The sequence below is a fragment of the Equus asinus genome, chromosome 13, assembly GCF_041296235.1.
Source record: "Equus asinus isolate D_3611 breed Donkey chromosome 13, EquAss-T2T_v2, whole genome shotgun sequence".
NCBI classification, from domain to species: Eukaryota; Metazoa; Chordata; class Mammalia; order Perissodactyla; family Equidae; genus Equus; species Equus asinus.
In genome coordinates, this window is record NC_091802.1 from 57372846 (window position 1) to 57399456 (window position 26611).

At 59.0% G+C, this 26611-nt stretch overlaps 1 protein-coding gene across 11 annotated transcripts in view; it reads left to right on the forward strand.

The window, feature by feature from the left end:
- Positions 1–26611, forward strand: part of SEPTIN9 (septin 9) — a 161332-nt gene that overhangs the window by 98826 nt on the left and 35895 nt on the right. Inside the window, exon 1 of one of the 11 annotated variants that reach the window (XM_070483704.1) lies at positions 25544–25763. The exons of 7 other annotated variants lie outside the window; for them this stretch is intronic. The gene's annotated coding sequence lies outside the window, so the exon portion shown is untranslated. Of the gene's footprint in view, positions 1–25543; positions 25764–25827; positions 25984–26238; positions 26438–26611 lie in introns of those variants that run through there. 3 more of the 11 variants (XM_070483708.1, XM_014839932.3, XM_070483707.1) reach the window with 3 other exon arrangements.

The following is a 26611-nucleotide window of genomic DNA, read 5'->3' on the forward strand; positions in this document are numbered from 1 at the left end:
TTTGTGCCCCTGTGCTCAGGAGGCTTCAGAGATGTGGCCCCAGGCCGCGCCATCGGGGACTTCGGGCCAGGCTGGCTCTGGTCACTGCCCGCTGACCTGGTCTCGGCAGCCCCCGAGGTCTCAGCTCTGCGGTGAGTGATCCTTGCCGGCGGCCCGCCCCTGCAGGGCACCGCCACACGTTCCTGCTGCTGAGAAGCTTCCAGGGGGCCAGCTGACACATTTGGCCTCGATTATTTGTTTTTGAACAGGAATGAAAGGAGAGAGTGAGTAAGAAGGGGAAGGTCAGGGAGAGGAGAGGAAAGATCTGGAAAGTCCAAACATGTGCTCTCGAAGCAGGTGCCAGCGATGAGCTAATCTGGAGGGCGGCCGCGGGCCCTGGGCCTGCCAGCGGCAGGAGGGGATGTTCTCTAAGGCAATTGCTCGACACGCTGGGAGCGAGGGCTGGGAGCCTGCCCTTGGCTCGCTTCCGGCTGCTCTGAGAGCCAAGCAGATTTGTTTCCATTTTAGGGACACCGCAGGGAGGCTGTCAGTCCCTTCCTAGCCTTTATTAATATTTCATTAGTCATAGTGACCGATTACTGCATCCTTAGAGGCTCCAAGTGCTGGGCTCGAAGCAGCTTCGTGTGTTGGATGGATTTTATCTGCACGACAACCTTGGAAACAGTTACTGGTATTGTTGTAGACAAGAAGGGACTGAGGCACAGAGAGGTTGAGTAACTTGCCCTAGGCCACACAGCTAGAAATTGCCAACCCTGCGAACATGGGGCTGTTTGACTTCAGAGCTCCAGCTGGTTTGTAACTAGGTGCGTGGTTTCTGTGCCACTGGGATGCCCTCTGGTTGGCCGGCTCGGCTGAAGCTCCTTCCATGTATGGGCAGCCCCAGGGCAGCGTCCCCATGGCTGAAATGAGGTCAGGAGAGGCAGAGGCCGCGGCCGGAGTCGCACTCTGGGTGGGCAGCCACTCCAGGGACTTGCCCGCCTTCCCCCTCTGGATCTCTGGAGCCCACAGGTGTGGGTCCAGGGCTCTGGGCCACAGGCAGGAGAGGGCCCCCCAGCAACAGACCCTGGGAGTCCAGCCTGCGAAGCCTGGAGGCTTCCGGAGGCCGCTGGCCCGGCTTCCTGTGCAGCTGGGTTCTCCTGCACACGCAGTCCCCAGTCGGCACGACCTCCCACAGCTGGGTCCATCTTCCCAGGCCGGGTCACGTGGTGCAGGTCAGCCCTGCTCTGGGAGGGTGGGGGGGGCAGGGCGCCAGGAACAGCCCCGGGGGAGGGTCACGCTGCTCGGGAACACTCTCCAGGACTGGAGCCAGAGCTCGCTGGGGGCCCGGCTCCCGCTTGCATCGGTGCGGGCTGGACGTCCACATATGGTCATTCCGCCTCCCCCAGCTCTGCACAGGCTCTGCTGGTCACCCACCTGTCACCCGCCCGTTCACCCACTATCCATCCAGCAGACATTTCCATGTGTGCCTGGGGCTGTGCGTGGAGCAGAGCCAATGTGTAGCTTGGAGCCAAAAGTCGCAGGGTTAGCCCACTGCCCGAGACTGGCCCTGTGGTCCTGGACAGACCGGGGCCTCCCTCCGCGGGTCCTAATCTGTAGAAGGAGGAGGTGTGACGAGAGGGTCTCGTGGGTTCTCTGTGATGTGCTGGGGGGTGTTCCCCTCTCTGAGAAGTTAGGGTCCGTTCACACAGAACCCTGAATCAGGATGAGCAGAGGGACTGGGTGGTGGAGCATTCTGGGAGGGGGCTCCGCAGTCAGACTCGCAGGCCCAGCCCCCTGAGCTCTGCTGGGCGCCACCCAGCCCTCCCAGCCCCCACAGCCCAGCACTGCCCAGCACAGCCCAGCACCGCCCAGCACAGCCCAGCACCGCCCAACACAGCCCAGCACTGCCCAGCACAGCCCAGCACTGCCCCCACAGCCCAGCACTGCCCCCACAGCCCAGCACAGCCCAGCACTGCCCAGCACAGCCCAGCACTGCCCAGCACAGCCCAACAGCCCAGCACAGCCCAGCACAGCCCAGCACTGCCCAGCACTGCCCAGCACAGCCCAGCACTGCCCCCACAGCCCAACAGCCCAGCACAGCCCAGCACTGCCCAGCACAGCCCAAACAGCCCAGCACAGCCCAGCACAGCCCAGCACCACAGGCCGTTTCCTCCCCAGTCTGCACCCCAGGCCTTCTGCTTGGGAAACGGCACCCTGCCCACCCACCGAGTTGTCTGCGCCTACGAAATTTGGGAACCCATCACCAGACGCAGATGCCTCCAAAGCAGACCCCGACTCTGAGCGCCTCCATCCCCCACTGCAGCCCCTGCCTGGGCAGTTGCCCCCTCCAGGACTGGTCCCGCCCCAAGCTGCCACTGCGGTACCCCACAAGGCCCCCATGCCTTCCCAGGAGTGCCCACACGTGCACTGTGTGTGCAGGGCGCCCCCTGGAGGTGTGCGGTGGCTGCACATAGGGAGTCCAGTGCCTGAGTGAGTTTCTGTACGGAGAATCAATTCAAGTCACCCCCAGCTTAAACCTCCCCCAGGGTTGCCCCTGTACGTGGGACCTCCACCCCCTGCCCGCTGGTGTCCAGCCCCCAGCCTGGCTTCTCCTGGGACACAGAGGCTCGTCCCCACCAAAGGCCTTCACCGTGCCTGTTCCCCTGGGGCTCTGTCCCTGGATCTTTTCCTGGCCACCTCACTTGGGTCCCTGCTTACATGCACCACTTTAGAGAGGCCTCCCCTGTCACCCCAGCTAAAGCAGCTCTCCCATGCCTGTGGGTGGCTTTCTGCGAGGCACAGACAGGTGCCGAGGGTCTTATCACTCACCTGTTCTCATGGAGGGCAAGCTCCACGAGGGTGGGGGAAATGGGCTGTGTTCCCAGGGCCTGGCATGTCGGAACTGCTCAGTTAATGCCTGTTGAGCACTGAGCACTAGAGACACACAGAAAGGGAGGCTCTGTCCAGCTGGAACAGTCAGGGAAGGCTTCCTGGAGGAAATGGCGTCTGCTGGACCTTGAAAAGTGGGAGGTTTGTCTGGTGCCAAATTAGAATAGAGGACAAAGGGGCATTGTCATAACCCAGCAGACAGCCATGAGCAGTGAAGACACTGCTGCTAAGTGGATTGCTGGTGGCTGGTGCCAGTGGGAGTCAGAGAAATACTTATATGCTGGAGTCCCTAGTGAAGCTGAGCTCCTGGCCTGAGCAAAGGCTGGAGGTGGGAACAACAGCTGTGGGTGCAGCCTAGTGTGGGGTGGGCCTGTCTGGCTGGGCCGCTGGAGCCAGGTCCGATGATGGCAATCCTAAAACTACCAGCCAGCCGAGGTGCCCCAGGAGTGGTGAGTGGAGGTGAGTAGGGGCCAGTCCAGCCCGGGGGGACAGATGGAACGGAAGGGAGGGGGCAGCACGCCTCGAAGCCTGCCCAGCTCGAGGGCCGCTGAGTCAGGGTGGAGCCATGGGAACAGACAGGGCAGGGTATGTTCCAGAAGCCCTCGGAGGAAGAAATGGCTGGGCCGAGGTTCCTGTCCATTGCAGGGGGTGCCCCACCTCACCTGCCCCAGCCCAGCCTGGCCCGGCCCCAGCTCTTGGCCAAGCTCAGCGAGTGTGTTGCACATGCAGGCTCCAGCCCCTTGGTCGTGGCTGCCTGAAGCACTGTGTTGAGAAGGATTCTGAGGTCAGGAGGAAGAACTTCTGCTCTCAATTGGCAGTGTCTGCTGTCCCGACTTGGTGCCTGCCCCCATCTGCCCCAGTTCTGGTGGGAAACCCACTGGAACCTAGGGGTTCCCCAGGGGGACACGAGGAGACAAGGTAGGCAGGGCGGCTGGCAGCCGGGGCCTCGTCGTCCCAGGCCCTGCCTCTGTTGCTGTCGGGAGCTCTGCTCATCGTGTCAGAGCGTCCTGATCAGCCGGGCTTTGCTTCATAGCCCCCCAGCTTGTTCGCCTTTTTGGTTTGATCCATTTATCGTCATTGCTGTCATCCCTACTCCACAGCTGCCACATATCCAGCCTTTTCAGCGTACCAGCCTCTGGGCTCAGTGCTCTCCATCTCCTGTAGCCCTCACAGCAACCCAGGAGGCGCAGAGAGGCTGTCGTTGGCCCACGGTCACACAGCAGATACCAGGATTCAAGGCAGACCTCTGACCTCAGGCCTTTTGCAGGGCCCCGGGTGGGAAACTGGCAAGGAAGCAAGGTATGAGGACTGGCCGTGCCTTGGGGTGCAGGCAGGGTGGCCCAGCCGACACTGCGATTGGTGCAGGCTGGACCATTGACAGAGCGCTGACTGTCGCATGCGGGATCTCATTTGGGGAGACAGGCACGGCAGGCAAGAGTGTGCGCTCTGAGCTGCATGAGCCCACTTGCAAACTGGGTGACCTTGGGTGCCTTCTGGAACCTTTTAGTTTCCTTGTCCAGTAGGAGGGGGAACTGACAGTCCCTACCCATGAAGGCGGTGGAGGGGCGGGGTGAGGAGGGGGCAGCATGCATGAGGTTCAGGGCCAGCTGGCCTGTGTCATGGGTTCGGCAGATGTGAGCTATGCCCCCTCAGTGACCTTCTGAAGTAGGTTGTGTGGCTGTGTCCTCAACTTGAAGGTACAGTCCAGAGAGGTTAGGTACTGACCCTGGTCACACAGCAAGAGCCTGGCTACAGATAGCAGTGCTGGAAGGGAGAAAGCTGGGAGCTCCCAGCGCACGGTGGGAGGGCTGTGGGGTCAGGGGGAGGGAGCGCTTCCCGGCTTCTGGGGTTCTGTCCTTCATATTTCATAAGTACCTCCTTTGTGTCGGAGCTTCGTGGGCTCCAGGAAGACAGAGGAGGGAGATTGGAGCCGGAGCTGGGTTCAAATTCTGTGCTGCCACTTACTCTCCTGGGCGGGATATTTATGAATTTGTCTCACCATTTGCAAATTGGGGACCCATGTGGGGATCTAATGGGATAATGCAGGAAATAGACCCAATACAGCCCTGGGCATGCAGTCAGTGTATAATATAGGTAAGCCCTGGGCATACAGTTGGTATATAATATAGGGCAGCCGTGGGCATACAGCCAGTGTATAATGTAGGGCAGCGCTGGGCATACAGTCAGTGTATAATGTAGGGCAGCCCTGGGCATACAGTCAGTGTATAATATAGGGCAGTCCTGGGCATGCAGTCAGTGTATAATATAGGGCAGCCCTGGGCATACAGTCAGTGTATAATATAGGGCAGCCCTGGGCATACAGTCAGTGTATAATATAGGGCAGCCCTGGGCATACAGTCAGTGTATAATATAGGGCAGCCCTGGGCATACAGTCAGTGTATAATAAAGGGGAAGTGCTGGTGCTAATGACAGCATCAGCCACGCTTCGCGGAGGCTGCGGTCAGGTGGGGAACAGGGGGTGTCTCAGCAGGCCTCCCCCTCCACATGTGGAGGAGCGCGTGGGGTGGTGGCTGTTACCTGTGTCCCCTGAGAGCCCCGGGGCGTGCGGGCGAGTCGGCGCGCGTGCAGGAGGAGAGGCTCGCTGCCCGTGCCGTCCGCCAGCTCTCCCAGGCCTCCGGCTCCGGCTGCCAGCTGGCTCCTGAGGCCCGCTGGGCGGAGCACCATGCTGGCACTGGTGCGGGCTGCGTGATGTGGAAGGGACCCACGCCTGGGCTGCAGCTTGCGGAGGGGCTGGAGGGGCTGGGGCTGCTGGCGTCGTGCAGGTGGGGGCAGAGAGTCAGAGGCGACATCAGAAGAAGCCACAGGCCCGTTCTCTTGCCCTCTGCCATGAGTGTCTCTTGGGTGGTACTCGGCGAGTTGGGGTGCCAGCTGCGTGGTCCTGGCCCCTGACTGTCACGCCTTGCAAAATCAAGGAGATCCAGGACTTTCTGCTCATGGTCAGGCAGAAGGATGCCAAGTCTGATCAAGAAAAGTCTGATCAAGAAAAGTAAGGATCGGGCTGGCCCCGTGGCCGAGTGGTTAAGTTCGCGTGCTCCTCTTCCACAGCCCAGGGTTTCGCCGGTTCGGATCCTGGGCGCGGACATGGCACCGCTCATCAGGCCATGCTGAGGCGGCGTCCCGCATGCCACAAATAGAAGGACCCACAACTAAAATATACAACTATGCACTGGGGGGCTTTGGGGAGAAAAAAGAAAAATAAAATCTTTAAAAAAAAAAAGAAAGAAAAGTAAGGATAATGTGAAGTTTAAAGTCAATGCGGCAGATATGTTTACACCGGGGGCATCACAGACAGAAGAGAAGGCGGAGAAATGGAAGCAGTCCCTGCCCCGGGTTTGGCAGGGAAGGAGCTGAGATGAAAACCAGGCATGCTGATTTGAACTGTTATTAAAATTGAAAAAATTTAAAAGAAAGAAAAGAAAAGGCGACGGCATCTTGCTGTGGACAGGCTGCTCTGCGTGTCGGGCACCCAGGTGACAGCTGTCCTCAAGGAGGGGCCAGTGAGGGAAGCTGTGTTTCAGTTTTCTGTGATGAGAAAGGGGCGGCTGCTGAAGGGACATGTTTGGGGACGGTGTCCATCCTGGAGGAGGAAGCGTTTGGGGACGCGCTGCATGGAGAAGGAGGCGGGAATAAAGGGCTCAGATGTGCTGGAGACAAGGAGCTGGCGAGAACTGGGGCTGATGATCAGGTGTCGGCAGGGTTTGGTTTGTGTACTGGCATCCTAGAGACCCTGAGAGCTGATGGCGCTCAGGTCCAGAGAGGGGAGGGGCGTGCTCAGGGCCACACAGTGGATGGGCGCAGCCTGGGGCTTCACCTCCGGACTTGTGGCTGGCCTTGGTCCTGCCGGCTGCTGGTAGAGTGAGGACCACTTCCCTGTGAGCAGAGCTTCGCCCCGTGACATAAATGCTGCTCCCCATTCTGCAGGAGGAGACAGTGACGCCCAGACGGCACGGCGCCTGCCCAGGGCTGGCCCTGGAAGGTCTGATGGACTGGTGCGGGCCTGCCCTCCCTCCATTGTGCCTTGCAGCTTGCCTCCCCCGGCGTGCCCCTCAAGCTGTGGATGTACCTTGTAGGGAGCGGGCCCATTTGGGGTTGTCCCATGTCAGCCTTGAGTGGGGGTGGGGGGTGGTCACTGGGACGGTGGACGAGAACTTTCCCTGCCTGTTCTTTCTCTCCTGCTCAGAACTCCTGTGACCCCCCTCCACACACAGCGTCACATCCTCTCCTGACGCAGTCCCGGGCATGGGCTTGAGGGTCAGTGCTCCATATTCTCTTCCACGTGGCGACAGCAGACCGTGGGAGCTGGCTGTGGTGGGATGGGCTGTGGGCACACTGCCCAGGTAGGGCCTGGCTTTCTCACCTGGGGAGCCGGGGTGCAGTCCTGGGCAGCCTTGTTGCACGGCCAGAAGTAGAAGGACAGTGATGTTTTTGGAGACGAGAGCTGGGTCGGGCAAGAGTCAGCCCTCTCTGTGCCATGTGCCCCTAGCTCCACTCCCTGCCTTGCTGGTGCCCACCACCCTCCGCAGCCTCAGCCTCATGGGGTGCCCCCCCAACTTCCTCCATGAGCTGTGGCCAGTCAGTAGGGGGCAGTGGAGGTCTCAAGTCCTTGGAAAGGACCGGGCGGAGCAGAGTTTTTACAAATCTGTCCTTGGAAAGCCTCTCCTATCACACCCCCAGCGGCTTCCCTCCCTGCTGACCTTCTTCCTGGGGTTGTCACACTGGGCCGGGTCGGGGGGCCAGGATGGGGGGCCAGGTGGGGGGGGTGGAGGACCCCCCACCAGGCTGTGGACGAAGCAGAGCTGTGTTGACACAAACTCTGGTTGAACGCACATCCTCCCTGCAGCCCAGCAGGAAGCGATCCCATGCAGGGTCCGTGGAGCACCCACACGGGTCCTGTTGGTGGGTCCCAGACCCAGCTCTGGGAGGACCCAGCCCAGTGCCTGCCTGGCAGCTCCTCCATCCACTTGGCCAGGCAATGCCAGTGGGCACATGTTAAGACGCTGAGAAGCTAAGAAGCTTCTGTCTTTCTGATCGAAAAACAACCTTTATTTTTCCTGATTTTAAAAATTATTTAAACACCCACTTGAGAGACGCAGTGAGAAACGAAGGCGTTCACGCCAGCAGAGGGCTGGCATCGTCACCGCCATTGTCATGGCCAGCAGTCCTCTCACTGCCTTCCGTCCTCATCCTTGTTGCCCTCCTCCTTTGTCAGGCTCTCGTTCATTTGTTCATTCAGTCGTTCACCTGTTGAGGCCTCCTCTGTGCCAGCCTGGAGCTGAGACCCAGGGGTGGAGAGAGGACGATGCTGTTTTCTGACCCTGGGTTTCCGATTAGAGTGTGAGGTTTGGGACCAGCCCGGTGGCACAGCGGTTAAGTTCGCATGTTCCACTTTGGCGGCCCGGGGTTCGCTGGTTCGGATCCTGGGTGCAGACATGGTACCGCTTGGCACGCCATGCTGTGGTAGGCGTCCCACGTATAAAGTAGAGGACGATGGGTACGGATGTTAGCTCAGGGCCAATCTTCCTCAGCAAAAAAGAGGATAGGCAGCAGATGTTAGCTCAGGGCCAGTCTTCCTCAGCAAAAAGAGGAGAATTGGTGGCAGATGTTAGCTCAGGGCTAATCTTCCTAAAAAAAAAAGAACATGAAGTTCTTGGAGACTGGACCACCAGGCTGTCCCACTGCCCCCTCCTCATGTGGGGGGACACAGGAAGGCTAGCAGGGAAGGGAGCTAGCCCTGGAGGGAGCCAGCTGCTACCCCTTCTCACTGTGTGACCTGGAGCAAGTTGCTTAACTTCTCTGTGCTCTGTTTCCTAATTTGTTAAAGAAAAAGAACGATAGGAAGGCTCGGATGGGGCTGTTGTGAGGACTAAGGGGGATGCGTGTGAAGCTCGGGGAACGGTGCCTGCACTCCGTAAGCACTTGCTCACATTAGCTTTTGTTGTATTTGCTGTTCTGAGTATGTTCTTGGATCTCAGGACACTGATGACCTAGATGGATGCTTTTTCTGGAAGCCATCAAGAGGGGACTGCCGCGGCTGCAGGAGCAGATGCTGACTTGTGAGCCACTGCCCAGAGGGCAGTCAGTGTTCTTAGGGGCGAGACAGGCCCCCCGAGTCCCCTCTCTTGAGGCTTCTGTCCTCCTTGGCTCTGAGGAGGGGGCGGTGGGCCATGGGGCCGTCTGGACTGCCCTTTGCAGGAGTCGGCTTCTTCGAGTCTAGATAATGTCCTGCTCCGACGGCCAGGCCTTCTCTCCCTCACCGGCCTCTCGGCTGCTCGAACTGGATGCTGTCGGTGGAGTAAGACACCCAGCTCACACGGCCTGAGCTCTAAGCAGAATTCGCTGTCGCCCAGGTGGGAATTCCGAGCCGGGCAGCTTGACCACCCTTCACCATCCCTGGGCGTGGCTCTGTTCTCAGCTGGTCCCCACCGACACAGAGGCTGCCCCTTCGCAGACGCAGCACCTTCAGAGGCGGGAGAGCCCCTCCCTGTGAGCCCGGCTACCTGTGAGCAGGGGAGCCTTTCCAGGAGTCCCTGGTGCCCGCCGTGTGCCGTCCATCCGCTGGCAGCCTTGCCTCCAGCCCCCGGTGGCAGCTGGGGCCCAGCCTGGTGGCTCCTGCCGCGAAGCCCGAGGCACCTGGGCAGAGCCGGGAGGAGTGAACACCTGAACCCGAGTGGGTCAGCTGGAGAAGGGGGGCTGGAGGAAGGAAGCCCCCGCGGTGTCTGCCTCCGGGACCCTCCTTCAGCAGAGCAAGCAAGGACGGGGCCCCGGGCCTGCTGGTGTCTGAGCGGAGAGGGGCCGTCCTTCCTGACAAGGTGGTGGCGGGTGGGTGACAGCCCGGTCTGCCGTCTCAGGCTGCCATCGCCGCGGGCCGGCGCCGGAAACCAGCAGCTGCGCCCCAGCAGGCGCTGTCCCCACGGCCACGGCGGGCGCCGGCCCAGCGGGCTTTCTAGGGGCGGGTGGGGCTGGAGTGGAGCCTGACCTCTGAGCTGTCCCAGCGCAGGCTGCAGATAAGAGGCTGCAGATAAGAAGCGCTGGGACCAATCTGAGAGGAAGCGGGAGGGGCGCCGGGCCGCCGCTCTGCCCCCCGCACCCCTGCACGCAGGCTCGGCTGCCCCCCTCCCCCGCGGCCCTCGCCCCTCATCCTGCACCCCTCATCCTTCATCCCTCATCCTCAGCTCCGCGGTTTGCGCTCCTGCCCCTCCCGCTGGCCCTCGCCGCGCTCGCCATATGGTACTAATTAAGTCCTTCCGCCGGTGCTCCGTGCACGCCGAGAGGGGTTCTTGGTGGGGCCTCCCCGGCCGGGAGGGGCATCCTCAGTACGGGGCCCTCGTCCTTGGCCTTCCAAAGCCAGACATTTTGTGTGTGCCTGTGGGTTCGGTGCAGTGGAGACGCTGAGCTGCGGCCGCCCTGTGCGTGTGTCTTGCTTTCCCGCCGGGTCCCGGGCCGGCGGTCGCGATGGCGGTGGCGGTGGCGGTGGCGGTGGCGATGGCGGTGGCGGTGGCGATGGCGGTGGTGGTGGCCACTGGCCTCCCCGTGCCCGCCGGGAGGGGCGGGGCCCTGCCCTCCATCCGTGCTCCTCTCTGGCCTGCCTTCTGTGGGAGGCTCCTGGAACAGGGAGCGCGGCCAGGTGGCGAGACCGGCTTCGGCCCTGGGCTCCGGGGCGGAGGGTCCTGGCACTGCATCCCCCTGGGCCACCTTTAACCCTGTGCTCCTGGCAGGGGTGCTGGGAGCATCGGGGGAGGGAGAGGGCAGGAGAGGAAAAGGGACACGGAAGGACCGTGAAGGGAGAGGGGGCTGGGCCCCGTTGGCCTTCCGGGGACCCTCCACGGGCCCTACAGCCCCGTGCAGTCCTGGGTACCCGCCAGCACCTGGAATACGGCCCCCTTGCTCCACAAGCCTCCAGTCCCAGGCATCCTGGTACCCCCTCCCCTACCCTGGACTTGAGGGTTGGTTTGCACACGAAGCAAAGATTGGTTTGGAGGAGGAAGCGAAAGGCATGGGTTTGATGACAAGAAGCAAGGATGGTTCACCCTTCTCCATGAGGATGGGGGCGGTGACCTGGGCCTCTGTGGTCACCAGTTCAGGAGGGTGGGTGGTTACTAGGAACAAGGCTGGGCGTCAGCTGCAGCCACCCACCAGTGCGGAGAGGAAAGGAGGGGACATCCTCTGTTGCCTGGGGCCTCAGGCTGCCCGGGCTGGACGGGGGCCTCCTGATGATGGTGACAGTGACAGTGGTGTTGGTGTCTGCTTGTGGTAACTAGGGCTTCCTGTGCACCCCGCAGTCTTAGGGCTCTTTACCTGGAGTTAAGTGCCTGCTTTAATTCTCCCAAGAACCCTGTGAAGTCAATTCTGTTATTATTCTCATCTCACAGATGAGGAACCCAAGCACAGAGAGATTAAGTAACCTGCCCAAAACCATACAGCTGGTGGGTGTGGCAGGGGGAGGCTTAGAATTCAGGAAGCCTGACTCCAGAGCCCCCATTTCTAAACCTCCTCGGACCTCTGATTTAGCCCCCTCTTGTCTCTGAGGCCCAGTGAGGGGCCGTGACTTGGCCAGAGTCACACAGCCGGTTAGTGCCACAGCTGGAGCCACATCTCCAGACCCTAGTTCGGTGGCCTTTCCAGGAGTGGGTGCCTCTTGGTGTGGCACGGCCGCTCAGCAGTCTCCAGCCCATCTTCGGGCAGAAAGCAGAGTGGCGTGATGGGCCGCCCGCCCTGCACCCATCTGGAGGCAGAATGGCCATCCTTGGGGTGGGGCTGGAGGTTCCAGGGCTCGCTGGTCCATGCAGCCCAGTCTCCCCTGTGTCATTCCAGAAAGATGTTAACGTGGATGGGGCTGCTGGGGGAGACGGACCCCCTGGGCTCGTGACCAGTGTTGTTCTAATTGGCACCTCACGGATCCGTGGGGGGCTTTGCGTGTCACAGCGTCTCTCTCCTGGCTGCCCTCGTCTGAGGAGGCGGGTGCACCGTGAGCCGCGCACAGTGGCTTTCAGAACACGCTTCCTTTGAGCCCTGCCCTTGTGACCGGGGTGGCCTGGAGCCCTGGGGGTGTCCGTGCTCCCACCTGCAAAATCCATCCACCGTTCACCCCTGGGATGGCCAGAGCTCCAGAATGTGGCCGCGGGAAAGCGTGTCCCCAGCTGAGTGCATCTTAGCCTCCACTGCACGTGTTTGTCCGCGAGTGCTCGCGGCCGCCTCTGCTGTCACGCCTGGTTCCTCGCGTGGTGGCTGTGAAGGTCACCTGGCCCGCCGCCCTTCCCCCCCCCCCCCCCCCCCCGCGGGGGCCTGCAGGAAGCGCCGGGCAGGAAGGAGTTAATGGCAGCTCTTTCTCCAGCTTTCCCAGGGAAAGGGCAGGCACGGAGGCCTCCTCCGCAGAGGAAGGGGTGGGGCGCAGCGGCTCGTTCTCTGCAGGCGCCCCGAGCCCCCCGCACGGCTGAACCCAGCGTCTGCTGTGGGCCAGCTGTTCGGGGCGAACCCAGGGGTGGAGGGAGGGTTTCCACCGAGCAGAGGGTGGGACGAATGTGGGATTCAGCGCTGGAATTCGGCGAGGCTGAGCCTCACTTTCTCCCCCGGAGATGGGACGGGGCGGGGTCTTCCTGGAGGCCCGGGGCGGGAGCCAGAGCCCTTCCCATCCCCCAGCCCAGCTCCGGGGGCGCTGCTTCCCTTTGCCTGCCCCTCGCCCTCCCCTGAGACCCGCCCACTGGAGTCCCGCAGCTTTCCGCCCTCCCTCTCGCGCCTGCTGGAGACAGTGGCCTGCCCCTGTGGCCCCTGCCACCTACGGCCTCCTGTTTTGCTGTGCTGGCCTCCCCATGGAGGCTGGGGCGGGTGTGGGCAGGGCCACTTCCCGGCAGCTGGCCCAGTTGTGGGAGCAACTGAAAGCCGCCATCGCCCCCGCAGGGTGGGCCGACCGTCCTGGCTTTGGGGGGACACCAGGGAGAAGGCCAGGGTGCCACCATGTGGGACACACCATAAAGAACGTCTCCAAGGGTCTCTTAGGCAGGGAGTGCAGCTTGGTTCTGGAAGCTTTGCCAGGGCTGATGAGCTTGCCTGCCCATTCTCTGCGGGTTCACAACACCATGTGCCTCGGGACAAGTCACAGAAGCTCCGGATCCTGCTCCTTCAGTTTCTAGAGGAGGAAATGAGAGGCCCAGAGAGCCAGTGTGACTTCTCCAAGGCCACACAGCCCAGCCATAGCCGGGGTACCCCTCCCTCCTACACGTCCCTGTGTGGCAGCTGCTGGAATACTGTGACTTGGGGCAACGTGGCCTCTCTGGGCTCTGGTTGTTCGGCACCAGCGGGGCCATGGTGAGGAAAGCAAGGATCCTGATGCAGCCATGGTTGAAAAGCAAGCGGCTGAGGAGAGAAGCGAGGCGTGTGGTTTGGCCTGAGTCCAGGACCAGTGGCCTGGTTTCCGGGAGCAGAACACTGACCTCTATCCCACGTCCCCCACCCCACGCCCTTGGACCTCTCTTTGGGAAGCTGAATGCCTTGGGTTCAGTGATGGTAAATTCATCTTGCTGGATGGACGCGTGGCTGCCTTACTGTGACCCATTCTCCCTTGTGGAGGAAGAGGGGCTCTCTGTGCCGGGGGAGGTCCCTCGGTGAGGTAGGAGGAGTGGCATCCAGGGACCAGGTCAGGGGTGTTGACCATGCTGGCCTCCTGTGGTTCTGGAGAAGGGGGAAGCCACGCACAGGCCGTCTGTCACCATTGCCTGTGGCCGTGGCCTGCCCAGCACCCTTCTGGGGCGGCTAGGTGCCACATCGGGGGAGACCCGCGGAACCCCAGTCCTGGGAGAATCATCTGTCAAGAGCTGAGGACAGAGTTTCTGGAGAGGAGCTTCTGTGCCCCACAGCCCCTTCGGGGTGTAATGTCCCATTTTACAGATGTGGGTAACTGGGTCCCTCCGCTCCTAAGTGGTGGAGCCGGGATGTGACCCCAAGCAGCAGCCTCCTGGGCCTGCCATCCTACCCCTCCTCTCCCTTCAGCACCTGGGTTAGTGGGGTCGGCAGAATACTGACTTCCGAAGATGTACACGCCCTAATTCCTGGACCGGGTGAGTATGTCCTCTTAGGTGGCAAAGGGGAATAAGGTTGCAGATGGAACTGAGGCAGCTGATCAGCTGGTCTTAAAATAAGGAGATTATCCGGGATAATCTAGAGAGATTATCCCGGATAATCCACACAGGCCTAGTGTAATCACAAGGGTCCTTCAAATCGAAAGGCGGGGGGTGGGAGAGTCAGCGTCAGAGGGAGGAGGTGTGAGAAGGCCCCGCTTGCCATGGCTGGCTCTGAAGATGCGGGAAGGGCCGGGAGCCGAGGAAGGTGGCGGCTTCTAGAAGCTGGGGGAGCCACAGACACGGCTTCTCCCCTGGAGCCTCCTGAAGGAGCGCAGCCCTGCCGACTCCTTGCTTTTGGCTCAGTGATTCCGGGTTGGACTTCTGGCCTCCAGAACTGTAAGGTGGCACATTTGTGTTGTGTTGAGTCACTAAGTTTGTGGTAACGTGTTACAGCAGCAACAAGAAACTAATACACTTAGGAAGTGCTGATCCTCTTCTGCAAGGGTTTGGGAAGAATTCCCTGTGTGTCCTGAGCCCCGGAAGATTCTGGGCTCCCCTAGACCCTCCCAGCCCTGGGGTCCAGAGGAAAGCTCCCCCAGCAGGGCAGGGAAGAAACCAGTCTTGGAAACGTTTCCCCTTTTTGCAAATGAAGGCAAGCATGTAGGCCGGCGCACCCGCCTCCTTTTTGTGGCTTTTGTCCTTCAGACTTAGAATTCTTTAGCTGAAAGAGACTCTAGGGTTCATCTGCTTGATTTACAAGTGGGGAAACTGAGGCCCAGGAGAGTTAATGAGCGGCCCAGGGGCCTGCAGTGGGTCCAGCCAGACTTCCAGCTCCTCACCCGGGTGATGAGGAAGGTTAGTGGGAGTGGCCTGCGAGGGAGCCAAAAGGGTTGGGCAGGTGCTGCAGCAGATGCTGGAGTCCCCGGTCACTTCCCCACAGCTCCCAGGTGACCTGAGGCTGCACAGGAACCACAGGGTGCCCTGGCTTGAGGGCTGGGGCCTGAGATAAGGGGTGGGGAAGTGCCAGGTGCCTGCCTGGGCATGGGGGCCTCCTCTGCAGACCGTGCCCTCCCACCTTCTCAGCTGCCTCCGGGCTGCCGGAGACCTTGCTAGGTGGGTTTGCACCCCTGCCTGTCCCTGTCGGCACCTGTGGCCAGCAGCTTGCAAGAGTTAAGCTGTTGCAGGGGGCCGATCCTGCGGTGCAGTGGTTAAGTGCGCATGTTCCGCTTCAGTGGCCCGGGGTTCGCCGGTTCGGATCCCGGGTGCAGACATGGCACCACTTGGCAAAAGCCATGCTGTGGTAGGCGTCCCACATATAAAGTAGAGGAAGATGGTCACGGATGTTAGCTCAGGGCCAGTCTTCCTCAGCAAAAAGAGGAGGATTTGCAGTAGTTAGCTCAGGGCTAATCTTCCTCAAAAAAAAAAAAAAAAAAAAGAGTTAAGCTGTTGCCGTGACCATGAAACAGGCATTCTCTGGGCTGAGGGGGCCCGGGGGACCAAATTGCTGCCCCTAGCCACTACGCTTATCTTATCCTGGGGTCCCACAGAACATCCCAGAATGACACCTGATGCTGGTTCAGACCTGCAGCCGGTGCTCACCCCTCCGCCTCCCACACCTTCCTCTCCAAAGTCCGGAACTGCAGCCCTGAGGCTGGCCTGCAGGTCCCTCAGCCTGGGATGTCTGCTTTCCCGCAGGGCTGGGGCCTCCGGGGCCTGTTCTCAGGGGCCGCAGGCCATTGCTAAGTGTTGCCAGATCCCATGGGTTCACCTGCCACTGCATTTTAACTGTCTCCTCCCTGACTCTGAGACCTGAGCCGGCAGGGCCTGTGTCTGCGAGGCTCAGCCCTGGGGCCCCCGGACCTGCCACAGAGCCTGCACTCAGGTCACAGGACATGGGCACAGAATGAAGGCGTGGCAACAACGTGTGACATCATCCAATTCCCGTCTCTAACTGGTATTTCGTGATAATGTATTTGTGGCATTTTACATTTTTGATAAACTTTAAACAAATCTTTGTATTTTGAAATGATCTTAGACTTACAGGAAATTACAAAAGTAATAGTCGAGAGTTCCTGTGTCCTTTTTACCCAGCTTCTTCCCCCAGTGACATGCTATAGAGCCTTAGTACGTTATCAAAACCAGGAAATCGGCCGTGGTACAAGAGTACTGACTTAGCTACAGATCTTACTCAGTTTTCACCACTTTTACAGGTGCTCACTCTGTGTGGCGTGTGTTTTAGGAAATTTTATCATATACCTAGATTCATGTCATCACCACCACAATCAGGATCAGAGCTGTCCTGCCACCACGGGGAGTTTTGCCTGGTTTTGAACTTTATCTGGATGGTACCAGACAGTATACTTTTGTTTTCAGCTTCTTTCACTGAATATTATGTTTGCAGGATTTATTCCTTTTTTTAAAGATTGGCACCTGAGCTAACAACTGTTGCCAATCTTCTTTTTCTTTGCTTTCTCCCCAAAGCCCCCCAGTACATAGTTGTACATTCCAGTTGTGAGTGCCTCTGGCTGTGGCATGTGGGATGCCACCTCAGCCTGGGGGATGAGCGGTGTCATATCCACGCCCAGGATCTGAACCAGCGAAACCCTGGGCTGCCGAAGTGGAGCACGCAAACTTAACCACTCGGCCACGGGGCTGGCCCTGTATTCCTTTTTCAAAAATACGCTTTTAAAAGAGAAATGCCCCAGAAGATCTTTTGGGTCCACCATTAGGGTTTTAAAGTGCAGATGCATGAAACTCATCGGCCATCAGAACTCTTCATGGCCATCAACAGTTGCTTCTTGTTGCTTTTTTCACGTCCCACTCGGAGCGTCCACGCGTCTGGAAGCTGGCAGACGCTCTCCTGCTCCTCCGGGCCGTCTACCCCGCCCACGCCCGGGCAGGTGCCGGGAAGAGGCAGGAAAGAAACATGACAGAGCATCTGCCTCTGCCAGGCGTAGCGCCAGTCTGTACTTCTGTCATCCCTTTCCTTTTCATTCTCCTTGAATTCCAGTGAGGGAGGAGTCCCTGTCCCCTGCTGGCAGATGAGGGAACTGCCTCCAGGAGGGTTAGAAGTTGCCCCAAGTCACCCGCTCATAAGGGGCGGAGGGGGATTTGAACTCTCGTCCTTCTCAAAGCCTGGTTTCCGTGTGAAATGGAAAGTTGGGTGGCGTGGCTGAGACCCAAGGCCCTGGATGGCTCCTGAAGGGGGTCACTGGCCCCTGGGCTGGGAGGGATGGATGCCCAGGGTGGCGGAGGGGAGCTGGGAAGGTCGGTGTCCCCTCTCTGAGTAAATAGCCGGAGGTAGTTCCAGCTGCTTCACCAACTCGAATTTCCTGAGCTGAGCTGCCATCCTGGGGGGAGAGAGAGGAGAAGAGAAAGGAGCTGGGTCGGGCTGGTTTGGGCCCAATTCAAACGAGATGCTCAGTTTCCCACAAGGGGCGGCTTTACCTGCCCCTGTGTCTTTGCTAAAGGGAGGAGGGGTTTCCGACAGCCCCCACTGAAAGCGGGCTGACAGAAGCCTCTGATCAGATATCCTGAGCATCTGAGCAGCCGCAAAAGCCCGCAGACCTCAGGCCTAAGACGAGGCCTCCGCCCGGGAGGAAAAAACAGGCTTCCTCTGCCGGGGGCGTTTTCTGCCTGGTCACGAAAACAGGTCAAGAGTCGCTCCTCCCTTTGGTGAGGTGCTTCATGTGGTTTTCAAAGTGCTTCGACACCGTTTGCTCGTCTCAGCCTCCCCAGAGCCAGGAGGGAGGGAGGAAGTTTGAGCAGCCAGATAGCAGGTGGGTTCGGTGCCTCAGTTTACAGGTGGGTAAACTGAGGCTCAGGGAGGTTACGACTTGTCTCCCCCGTCACCTGGCTAGTTAGCCACAGAAAGCTCGGCTTCTTGTTCCCCAGTGCCTCCCAAGACTTCTTTTGTTTTTAAAAACATGCACTATCACCGACAGTGAACGCCTGGGGGCCTCTGCCCAGCCCGGGAGGCAGACACCCGCCAGTCCCAGGTCCTTCCTCCCCCGGCAGGACCGCATCCCTGTTCCTGATGCTCGTTCCCGTGTTGGCTTCCCGAGCTGACGTGTATCACGGTTCTGCACACTGCGTGTGAGCATCCTTGTGCAGCTGCCTTTCGGAGTTTGGCTGGGGGCCTCTGCATCGTGCATGCAGCCCTGCTCTCTGCATTTGCACTGCCCGGTGGTGGTGCCCGGCGGGTGGATAGGCCTGGCTTTCTCTTCCCGGCTTGGTGGACAGTTGGGTTGTTCTCAGTTTTTTGCCTTTATAGACAATGATGCTGTGACCATTCTTATGTCCCTTGGTAACTTAGGAACTTGGATTTTTAAAATATTGTTCCAAGAGCTGTGGCTCCCCCAGGAAAACCATCCTACCAGTGGGCTCGTACCCACCACTCCCTCCCTAATCCGTGCCCAGCGAGGCTAGACTGATCTGAGGTCTGGCCCAGAGCAAGAGCAGAGAGCTGATGGGCTGGTAGGGCTAAACCAGTGTTTCCCAAACTGTATTCTCTGTGGGACCATTAGTAGGCATTATAGAGGCACAGGGGTTCCGTGGTCAACAAGTTTGGGAATCAAAGAGTTTAAATGGTTTTATTTTTTTAAACTCATATTGCAGGATTTAATACATTTAGTATACTGATATATATATTTGTAGATATCCAAAAGAGGGATTGTAGAGGGTAACAATTGCCAAATTTATTTGACTGCGGAAACCTTTTGGGATGGGAGCATCCTGCAGGGCAGGCTGTCCTGCTTTAACAGACTTTGAGAAACAGGCGTCTAAACTGCTGGCCATGGGCGAGGAAGGCGCAGCTCAGCAATGAAGAGAGGTTTTTTTGTAGATGTTGGGAGGAAAAACTTCCTACACCCTCTTAGGTTCAGTTCTTGGAGGTCTGCAAATTAAACTGGTAAGAGGCTCATTAGCAAGAGAAAAGATAGACTTAACCCTTTATATCTGGGAATTCACAGAGAAACGTGACTCAAGGGGTGGTCAGAATTCAGGGCTTATATACCATCTTAATAGGGGAAGGGGGGGGAGAGAAGATCACTTACTGGAAAACAAATGACGTTTTGGAGAGTTAAGTGGGCCCTTAGGAGAATACATGGAGATGTTACAGTTTTAGGACAGTGTCTATTTTAGGTGTGGTGCGGAGACCGCTCATCCTCGGTGATAAGCATCAGTCTCCCTGGTTGCTCAGAGGAGGGGACGGATGACACCTGAGTCCCCTGCTTTTAGGCAGATACGAGATTTCAGGAACTCAAATGCCTTCTGCTCAAGATAATTTCTATGCCACATGCTGTATTCAGGACCCCTTTCTAGGTGTCCTTTCCCTGTTCCCTTCCAGATCCCAGCCAGGTGGTGGACAGTGTGGAGACCCTTAGTAAAGAGCCCAAGCCTTGCCCCTAGAGTCGCCAGGGCCCCTCGCGCTGTTCAGGCGGCAGGAACTGCGTGGACCTTCTGCGTTTGAACCTGGCTCTGTTTTGCAGCTGAGGACTGATTTAGTGCTGGGTTCATGTTGGTCTTGGGGCAGGATGAAACCTCGGGGGGACAGAAGCTCTTTTGGATGGTGAAGGAACTGTTGACCCGCCCCCCACCCCGCCCACTCCCCCATATGTCTCTTGGGAACGTTCAGCTCTAAGATGTTATCCAGATGTCGCCAAATCTCCAGGGTGTGTACGTGTCTCTCAGTCCTGACCGGAAGTTCTCAACCCTGGCTGCACATGACAGCCCCCCGAGAAATTTTTTAAAATACCAAGATTAGTATTTTTTTAAAAAATACCTAGATTATTTAAAAGCAGACCTGCTGGGAGGGGCCCAGGCATCTGTATTTCTTAGGAGCTCCTCTTAGAATGGTAACGTGCCGCCAGGAGTGAGGACCCGTCTCCAGAAGCCAAAGAGACATCCTGGCCTTTTTGCCCACCCCACCCCGCCCCACCCTAGTCCCCGAGCCTCAGTCCCCCCGAGACACCAAACCCGTTATTGCTGGACTCAGAATCCCACCATCTCAGCTGCTGAGCTGCTGTTTTGGTCCTTGTTTCCATGAAGCATTAAGGAGGTTCCGAGCATCACACCTAACGCCAACCTGGAGCGCCCCCACCTGGCTGTTCTCCCTCCCGACACCCAGAGAGACTCCCAGGGCAGACGCCTCCTGAGCAGCCGATATGCTGCATTTCTGTTTGTTGTTGAAGCTGATGCAGGGTCTGATTGTTGCCCGGGTGTTTAGGATTCTGGTTTTGTGTCAGCCAAGAGTTTGTGGCCCTGGGGCACACCGGAAGCCGAGGAAGGGTGGGGTGGGTGGGGTTGGAAGTGTGCCGGGGGCTGTGGTGATCTGCAAAGTGGCCGTCACACCTGAATAATAAAGTTGGCTGCAGATGAGTAAATGCCGTGATTTTCTAAAGTTAAGATATCATCAAATAATTCCCAGACACCTTGTTGACAGAATGATAGCTTTTCAAGAGGAAAAAGAGACGTATATTAAAGGTGCCTGCGAGAAGATGCAGCCTGACAGTGGGGGTGGGAGGAGCGCCTGTCAGAAAGGAGGAAATGGGGCCTTCCTGCCTCAGGTCCACAGACTTTTATCGGGGCTGGTTACCTAGGAGACCAGGAGGGAGGTGAGTAAATCAGCCCAGGCACGTGTTCCAGGTCAGGGTGTGACTTGGAAACACAAGGAGGGTGGTGGTCACAGCTGAGAGAGGGCATCCGGAGGGCTTCCTGGAGGTGGTGACTTTTAGCAGAGGGGATTTTAAGTGAGGTTTGGGGGACTACAGGGCTGATGAAGGGCACAGAGTCCCTGAGACAACAGCGTGCTGCAGAGATGTGGCTGAGCTGGGAAGGTGGTCAGGACCACAGCATCCATCTGGGGGTGGCGGTTGAATCTGGGGATGGAGGAGGCCATCCTCTCTTCTTCCTTCAGGAGCTTGAGATGAGAGGAGAGGAGACCTGTGTGCTGTCTAAACCCTGCCTTGGGGGCATGTGGAGAGGAAAGCAGCCAGGAGAAGCACCTTTCCAGAAGGACGGGTGGTTGATGAATGTCACATGGGACCCCCGGTCAGAGGGGGTGAGACTGGAGAGCGGCGATGAGGATTTTTTCGAGAGGTCCATTTTATTACTGAGGTGGGCAGGAGCCAGTCAGCGAAGGTCAAGAAGTGAGTGGTGGTGGGAGGATGGAAGCTGCAGTGTAGACCAGCTGTTAAGAGGTGGGGTTGTTCAGAGAGAGAGAGAAAGTCAACAGTTGGAGGAGGTAGCTGGGCCAGAGGAAGGCGGTTTGCTTGTTTTTGAGATTAAGGGCAGCCTGAACGCTCTCCGAGGTCAAGTTGAAACGGAACAGCAAGAGAGAGAAAGATGTCAACCAAATGTGACAAACAAGCAGCCGGCTGCAAGCAGTGCTCTGCTGCAAAGAGAAACTTCAAAGGGCGCCCCCTCCCCACCATGCATGGCTGGGGCCTTCACTCTGGGGCTGTTGGGGGTACCCCCAGGGACAGCAGGGGCCTGTGTGGCTCCAGGACCCTTCTGAGGTCTGCCTGCTGTGGCATGCGGGCTGCCCACCCCTCCCCAATCCCACAGGCATGCGGCTGCATGTGCTCGCTGCAGACAGACCCACGCTTCTATCCTGCCTAACCCTTCCCCTGTCCCCCCATGCGGGGAGCCCAGTGACCAGCCACAGAGGAGTGGGAAGGATATTTTTCTTGGCATTTGGTGGGAAGCATCTGCTGCATCTCATGGGGCTTTGTCTGGGGTGGGTTGGAAAAGAGTTGGCAGGAGGGCTGAGCTTTGTGCTCACCACCAGGCTTTGGGATTGGCAGGAGAAATGTGGGACCTGGGAACTGGGGTGGGGGCGAGTGTGCGTGTGTGTGCGTGAGAGGGAGGGAGGATGCTGTGTAACCACTTCCTTCTCTTCTGCTGACGTGTGCTAGAGCGATGGTCTTGGCATCACGTGGGTGTCCCTGTGCTCCGGGACCTCTGACACCATCAGAGACTGTGCTGTGCTCTTCTCCCAGTTGGCCCAGTTGAGTGGGAGCCCTGACTGTCTCCCTGTGGCTTCCAGAGTAGGACTCTGCTGTAGGACAGCTGACCAGTGCTGCCACCCCCCTGGCAACCATTCTGTTGGGGGTTCCCGAGGAAGGGTGTTGGGCGCTCTTAGGCAGGTGGAAATGACCTACAACATCCTGTGGTCAAGGACGCCATGGGCCCCACCTCTGCACTGCACCTCAGCCTGGTGCCCAGTAAGGGCACCTTCCTTGTCTTTGTGGGTGTGGGTTGAGCTCAGAGTTTCCCAGGGGTGACAGCCTTGGAAGATCTGACTTAGGCCCTCATCGGCGCTGGGAGGGTTCCCATTCTGATCCCCTGCAGCATGGCCTGGAGCAAGTTCCTTCCAGCTCTGAGTGCTTCTTCCTCTATGCGGTGAAGCTCCTGACTTACTCTGGGTCCAGGCTGGGACTCTGGGGCTGCTGCATGAGTTTCTCGTGGCCTCTGTAACAAAGCATCACAAACTCACTGGCTTAACACAACGGAAATGTATCCTCCTCCATTTCTGGAGGCCAGAAGTCTGAAGTCACGGTCACTGGGCTAAGTCAAGGTGTTGACCGTGCTGGTTCCTTCTGGGGGCGCCAGGCGAGGGTCCATCCTTGCTTCCTCCAGCTTCTCGTGGCTGTGGCAGTGCTTGGCTAGTGGCCACATCACTCCAGTCTCTGTCTCCATCATCAGGTGGTCATCTTTTCTATATTCTTCAAATTCCCCTCAGCGTCCTCTCGTAAGGACATTTGTGATTACATTTGCGGCCCACCCAGATAATCCAGGACAATCTCTGCCTCTCACCATCCTCAGTCACATCTGCAGAGTCCCTCCTGCCACATAAGGTGACAACCACAGGTTCCAGGAAGGGGGGGCATCATTCAGTCTCCCCCAGGGCTCGTGATTTGTCTTAGGGACTTCGTGGTTCTAAAGGTATAAAACAATAAAACAAACTGGCTCAAGGAAAAAAATAAATATTTTTTATGGTATAAAATACACAGAACGTGAAATTTTACCGTTAGCGGCCTTTAGCACATTCACATTGTTGTGCAACCATCACCGCCATCTAGTCCCAGGACGTTTTCATCACCCCAGAAGGAAACCCCATCATCATTAAGCGCTTCCTCCCATTCCCCCGCCCCTACCCCCGCCTTGGCAGCTGCCAGTCCGCTTTCTGTCTCTATAGATTCTTTGGTGATCAGTGCCGACTCTCGGTGACTGAGTTGTTGGAAGGGCGTGCGTGCAGCGGGAGACAGTGCGTGGCATGCCTGGGCTCAGGAAGGGCAGGAGCTGGCAGGGGCTCGGGTCCTCACCACCCTTTCCTCTTCCTTTCTCCTTCTTGGGGTCTCCGCCTGGGTTTCCTGCTGGTCTCTCCTCTATTCCTTTGCAAATGGCCCCAAAGAGCTTCCCAGCCCGCAAGTCTGCATGAGGTCCCAGATGCTGGGCCTTCCACCACAAAGGCTCCTGGCTCCATGCCGCCGAGAAATTCCAGCGGCCCAGCTCATCCCTCTTGAGCCAGGCAGGCCTTGCAAGTCAGGGTGCTGGTCAGCCTGGGCTGGCTGCCTTTGAAGCGGGATCCTCCGGCCTGAGCACCCGTGAGCAGGTAGGATAGGGAACCCCAGAAGGCGATGGGCTGATGCTTAGCAAGTTAATTTCATAGGAGAAGCTCTGCTCTTTCTGGAATCTGAGAGAACTGTCCCCAATGCATCCCCAGAAAGGGGACACTGTGATGTAGGGATCAATGACACTCCCGTGTGTTCCACTGAGCTGTGTCCCAAATGTCGCTGCATACCCGGTGCTAAAAACGAGGTGCGGGGCAAGATAATATGGTCCAAATGAATGGCTCTCCAAGGATCTGGTGTAATCCCAGGATGAAATTGAGACTTTGAAGAGCTGTATCATCCACTACACCAGCCACTGGCCACATGTGGCTATCGACCGCTTGAAATGTGGCCAGTCCAAATCGAGAGCTGTTGTAAATATGAAATGCACACTGCATTTTGAAGACTTAGTACAGAAAGAAGAAAGAATGTAAAATATCTCAAAAACTTTTACATTGATTACATGTTGGGTTGGTAACACTGTGGCTCTATTAGGCTACGTAAAATATATTAAAAATTAACGTAACTCATTTCTTCTTCCATTTTTCAGTGTGGCTACTAGTAACTTTACATCTGTGGCTTGCGTATCTGTGGCTCGCTTTGCGTCTCTGCGGGAGGACGGAGGGGCTGCTGTGCAGGGTCAGGCTCTTCTGACGCCCAGTGTGTGCTGCGTGGCAAGAGCTCTGAGCGGCACCGGAGGGTGTGGGTTGCGTGTTGGAGCGTGGACTGAAGGTGACATCTCCAAGGCTCCGTGTTAACCCTGACACCTGGCATGATGGGTGGCCCTCCTGGCATCCTCTGTCACTGGTTCCTCGAGCTGCCCTTCAGGGCCCAGTGATGAGGGCCTTGTGGGGTGGGCAGGGGGTGGCAGGAGGGGCTGGGTCCCCCCTACTCCCTCTCACAGGAAGTCCTCTCCTTGGAGGACAGGGAAACGTGGTTTTTGAGTGGCCGCTCCTCCTGGTTCTGGACGTTCATGTCTTGCTTTGGTTTTTGCAACCTGAGTTGGTGATGCCATTTTACAGTTGGGGAAAGTCAGATCCCATAGGTGTCTCGAGGGGCGGAAGTTAGTGTGAGCAAAGGGGCCTCGATTCCGGCGTTGGACTCTGCAGCCCCCGTCTCAGATCCACCACTGGCCTCCCTCTCCCTGAGATGGGAACGAGGACTCCGGACGTGCACTCCCTCCCCTGGACGCTCCCCCAGCTCTGGCCGGGCGCCCGGAGGCCGATGGCAGCACTCTGCTCAGCGTGGGGGTGGGGAGGGCCGTGGGACAGCAGCCCCTCCAGCCTCCCAAACTTGCAGACCTCGGAGGTCGCTGCGGGGAAAGTTGGCTGTCGGGAGTGGGAGTGGCCGCTGCTGGAGAGAGCTGGCTTCTGGATGGGGTCAGCCTGCCTGTGTGGCTGGTGGGGTGGGTGCCTGGGGCCTTGTCCACCAGCCACGTGGTGGGGTCTGGGAATGCAAAATATGAGAGCGTGTGGAGCCGAGTGAACGCCTCGGGTGTGACCAAGGTGTGACCCTGGCCTGTGGGGCCGGGCTGGAGTCATTCCTCCAGGAGGCAGGAGGATGGACTGGCCAGAGTCACTTGGAGAAACTGTCCACTGGCCCTAACAGCCCTCCCAGGTGTCACTCAGGGCTCCTCTGCACTTGAACTAACGGCTCCCACCCTGGGCAGACCCCCAAAACCAGTCCCAGGAACTTCTCCGAGTGTGGGAGTCGGGGCCCCAGCGGTGGCCACGCCTGTGCCCGGGAGTGACTCACTCGGGGTTAGAGATCGTGGCCTAGGATGGGTCTGGTGGATCTCAGCGTCCAGGCCCAGCCCCAACGGGGTTGCTCTCAAGCTCCCTCCTCTGGGGACCACCTAGCCCATTCCCGCAGGGTCCCAGCACTTCGGGGGGGCCTGTGGGGAGGGGACAAAGGAGGGGACTCTGACGCATTGCCCAGGCCCTCAGGGGCTGGAGAAGCAGGAGCAGAGTTCAGAGGCTCCAGGGAGGAGGAGCTCAGGGTGAGCTGGCCACCCGCCCTGCCTCCTCCGCTCCTCCCCAACTCCCCCTCCTGCTGCTTCTCCCTCCTGGGGTTATTTCCACTACTGCACCCTTAGCTGGGGGCACACAGGGCTGGCTGGGCTGGGACCCCCGGCCACCCAGAGGCCTGGAACAAGTTGAGGTTTGGGTCTGGACTGCGTTTCTCGGAGGCCCTCTTGATAGCCTAGGTGTGTCCTCTGAGCTGGCAGGGCTCCGGACCAGGTCGGGGGTGCACCTGGCAAAGGGGGAGCTCGGGGTGGGGCAGCAGGGAGAGAGGGCGTCCGTGGGCAGCGTCAGATTCTCGGCCCCACTCTGCACTCCCGTCCTGGCGGAGGGGCTGGGAGGAGGGCACCGGTGGCTTTGCAGGGGCAAGGATTTCTGGCAAGGACAGCCTGCCTGGTCGTCCAGGTGCGCCTCTTTCCCTGTCTGTCCCTGGGGACCATGTCACTTTCCTTTTGGGGGTGACTCTAAGGCCGGCTGCGGAACGGGCCCCTTGGTGTTCCTTATGCACAGATAACGCACCCGCGCACCCCGGTCGGTTCCGGGCCTGCAGCCAGGCATCCCTTCCCTCCGCCTGCGCCCCCTCCTCCTCCGCGCCCCTCGCCCTGCCCCCTCGGAGCCAATTCCCCCCGAGCCTCGCTTCGCTGGCAGTCGCAGTCCCTCCCTACCTCTGCCCGCGCTCTGGGAGGCTCCTTGTTCCGCGGCCACAAAGCCCCTTTGATCCTCTGCTCGGCTCCGAGCCATGTGACCCGGTGGGCGGGCCGCGCTCTCAGGCGGCCAGCGCGGCCCGACTCAGCTGCTGGGTGAGTCCTCCGTTCCCTTTGTTCCCTCCAGCCTCACGCCGGTGGCAGGGGGCCCTCAGGTGCGCGGCCCCCTGCAGCCCCGGTGGCCGGGCGGGGCGGGAGCGGCGCCTCCCCGGGGACCCGCCCGGCCCCAGCCCGCGGGACAGCGCCCGGCCCGGAGAGGGGCGGCGGGAGCTCGGTCTCCACGCGGGGCCCAGATTTTCGGCCGCGGAGTCGAAGAAATGGGCTTTGTG